Below are 4,382 nucleotides of genomic sequence, written 5' to 3'. Positions count from 1 at the left end.
TCAGGTACTTAAACAGACACATTTCAGTTGGAAAAACGCAAAAGGTGTAATTTCCAAGGAATGACTGATTCCTTAATAAAGATTAGTGAATGTAAACTACATACACTCTTAGTTTAGGTACGTTTTCATAGAAATATAAACAGAATTTTGAAAATTTACTTGTATTTCTTTTATCATTGACTTACTGGGATATAATTAATCTTTCCGTTTGTTTCCGAGACCAAAATCCTCATTTAAAACACATTTTTATCTCTGTTTCGTCAAAAAGAATGACGGGGATGTTGATATGTTATATACAGAGACTTGATCTCAGAAAACAACGGTTAGTTTAGAGCAATATAGTAGTTCAGACTAACTTTATTTCGGTTTAATTAATTGTTTTTGTTAAAAAGGACACTTTGACGATAGACGTGAACAAGTTATATAAAATAAACAGTTTAATACTATGTCGTTATAAAAACATGTCTTATGGAAGACTTTGGAATGCAGGATATTTGCTAAACTTTACTCGCTAAATGATTATAAAATATTTGATTTCGTCATAACAAATCTACACTCAGTGTCGACTTTGTTAATTAAATTCGTTGTTTGATTTGACATAATTCACAGTTTTCTACTAGCTCAAAGATCATGACAACATACAATAAAATACTGATAAATTATAATTACCAGTTTTTTTTAATTACAAGGATTAATGTTACATATTTTGAATCTGAGCGGAATTTTATTACATTCATAATTAAATTTTACTTCACAAAAAAACCATGATGAATTTAAATCAACAATACACAGCGTTAATTAAGAGTAATTATGGCTATTTTAATTAAGTTTATAAAATAATTTAAACAATTGATTGTCGAATTCATTTTGTCATAATATAACAATTGAATTAAAAATATTCTCGTCTTCCATGAGTGACTATTTTAATACTACTTTTAGACATTATTAGTTAGAATCCTTTGGTGAGAATGACGTGCTTTCGTTACAACGTCCAGTGTCAGAATGAATGTGAGGGGACATAAACGTCGACATTTTAGTAAGGCTAGTGTTGAGTCAATACATTATCTCATTTCCGGATTTTTTTTCCTAACACTACCTACCTCGCACTGTTAAGAAAGATGAACAATCCTAATGAATATGATGCTAGTCTACAATTATTACATTTTTTTTAAATAATAAGTCGTCACAACTCAAATCATTTAAACTAAAAAACTAGACATTTTTAATGTCTTATCTTTATTACATCTAATAAGGAATCATAACAAATTTTACTTTTCCGTTTTTTATCGTTTTTCAGACACACACACAAACGTAGAAGACACGATTTATTTCTTAAAAATAATTCGTAGACGAACGTTTTTTTTGCACTAAAATTAATCAGCTAACTTCAAACCTTATTTGTGAAGATTATAGTAAATCGTCATGTAATAGTTAAGGAACTCACTCAAAGAACATCAATCTCTTCTTGCCGGACGCATCCAATGACACATTGAAACCCATAATGAATCAGTTCAAATAGCAACAATTAACAGCATACCAGCTATGCTGTTCAAACGCGAGCTCGACTTTCACTGACGCGCGCTCGACCAGCGCTGTACAATATTGTGCAATGGACGGAAACGTGTTGAAAATTCAAGTCTATCCTGCCACGAACATCCTTCCCGGCCTTCCGGTGTTTAACAGTTACCAATTTTACAGCGATTCAGTATAAATTAATGTCAAATTAAAAAATCAATGGGTCAAAAGTATTAATTATTTTGCCCAACTGTCGTCACTTTCATAGAATTGGTTCTGTAAAAGAATAGGAATCGTATCATTGTTTAAAGTATATCAAGTTGTTTGGGATACAGGATGTCCGACGATTCATTCATTCATATTTATGATGACACTACTACAGTGACAGACTCAGAGACTGATAATGGTTTATTAAGTTAATTTTAAATAATTCTGTAAATACTCGTTAAAACTTAAAGTAAATTAATTAAGAATATAATTGTCGATATTACGCTAAAGGTCTGAATCTAGACACCAATGTCACATGTGTAGGCACGTTCTACAAAAGGTCAATCTCAGAGCGACGCTTGGGCAATGACGCATGTCCGCGCAGTTAAATCGCACCAATATGTTCTTTAATGGCCTTTCTTGACTATACACACCACACTGTCCTTGAAATGTACCCATGCATTTTCATTAAAACATTGGCAATACGCTTTTAAGGACATATGTATTTGTAAATCATATCTTCATCTCCTTGTCCTCAGACTACTTGTATGTATGCGCACTAGATCGGTTTATCTTCCCTCGTTTATTCTTACTTCATAATGATGTCACTTCATGCAATCCATTCCTCTTTTCCTAGGCTTATCCTTGCTTATGGTGCATGTATCTCAGTATATTACATACATTGACAATATCAGTTACGTTGTTCAAGCTATAAATCTAGACTTTGCAAACGCTATTACTTAAAACCTAATCAAGCTGAGTATAAATAAAACAGAACGACGATTTTTAGACATTATTAGAATCATTTGGCGCGAATGGTGCGCTTTAATTACAAAGTCAAGTGATAGAATGAATTGTAAGGGGAAGGAAACGTCGACTTTTTAGTAAGGCTACTGTTGATTCAATACACTGGCTCATTTTCGGATTTTATTCCTAACACGATGGATATGTATTTTGCGGAATATTAAAAAAGAAATCGCGTTTGTGCACCCTGTATATGACGGTATGAGCGAGCTCACTAATTTGCTGTAAACAAAAAAAAATGTAACTTACCTACCGTTTCATAGCGTAGTACCAGTGTCTGGACAAACCCACAATGGGTTTATAGACACTTATATTGTAAATTTGTATTTTATTCCTTGTTTATATAAATAAATAAATAAAAAAAAAATTGGCAAATTGAAAAAAAAAGAAAATAATTGCGTACTGTTACAATTAATGTTTTTTTAATATTTAATATAACGCAAATGACTTGTTAACCGTGGCAAGTAAAATTAAATTAAACCTTCAACATTTTTTTGTTATTTCACGGTCACTATATATTCATGGTCTTCTACTTTTATAATAAAAACAATTATGATTACAAACAAATTATACATTTTTTTTATTTAACCATTATTAAATCCTTTTAAATAACACCATAAAAAGAATATATGACTAATTCTATCTTTAAAATGCTATTAAATATAATCAAAAGTTGCTTTTATTTTTTTCCCCTTCAATTACATCAAGATGAAATAGTGTCACTCAAAAGTATGCAACAATGCAAGAAAGCGAAAAATCTTGTGTGCCTGGCCTGTGTTAAACTGTAAAATTTGGTAATCCTTGTGGTGGGCTTGAGCCTGCGTTCACAGCGTGAGTCAATACGAATTGATAGGTTTGTAATGTACAAGACAACATAATTAAAATCATCATCATCAACCTGCCATCATCCCTATTGAGGGTCGGCGCAATACTCCTCCATACATCTCTATCAGCCGTCATATCCCAATCATCATCAAGACATCATTAAAATATTAATATTTTATGCATTTAATTATTGTATTTTTTCAATATTTATATTTATATTGACAGTAAATTCATTAATAAGATACAATATTGTAATAATACTTCGAAAATATCCAGTCATTGACCTATTAACGCAGAAAACACAATGACATGGTTTATTACTAAAAATTATAATCCCACGCCTCGATACTATATGTTAATGAAAGAAGAAAATAAATTTTGTTTAGTTATAAATATATTATCAAAATACTTACCACGGCGCTCTTGCCATGACATTGTGTGTCATACCGTTCTTGTTTGTTACCACAGACGCCATTTTTATCTAAAAAAAAAAAAAAACAAAAATCGTAAAATGGACTTTATCAAGATTTAAACTTTATGTTAATGCACCTTTTTTATAAGAGAAGGAGACAAGCGAGCAGTGGAAACACCGATAGCCTATTGGTTAAGGTTACGGATTATCGACCGACCGGTCGTGGAATCGAATCCTGACATTCAACTATTTATTTTCTAGCACTTATTCAGGCTCAATTGATACGATTACCAGTAAAGAAATATCAGTTAATTTGGTAAAGTCTGCTAAATTAAAAAAATGTGGTTCTTGTAAATAAAAATTCGTAAGAAAAGAGAACAGAACACAGACAGCTTAATCGTGGTAAGAATTCCATTTCTTATGAGGAGTACAAGCAAGTCAAATCAGGTCTGCCAACTTTTTTTTTTATACAAACATAAATAAAAAAATAGATATATATCTGTATGTTATATGTAAAAAAGGGAAGTATTTCGTTTTGAACTTTATCACAATAGCACATAGGTGTAAAAAAACATACAGTTTTTTGCAGTGCCAAATATTCCATCGCACTATTCAGTTT

This window comes from Papilio xuthus, unplaced genomic scaffold (assembly GCF_000836235.2).
Source record: "Papilio xuthus unplaced genomic scaffold, Pxut_1.1 DF826651.1, whole genome shotgun sequence".
NCBI lineage: Eukaryota > Metazoa > Arthropoda > Insecta > Lepidoptera > Papilionidae > Papilio > Papilio xuthus.
Note: the sequence above shows the minus strand (reverse complement) of the source record.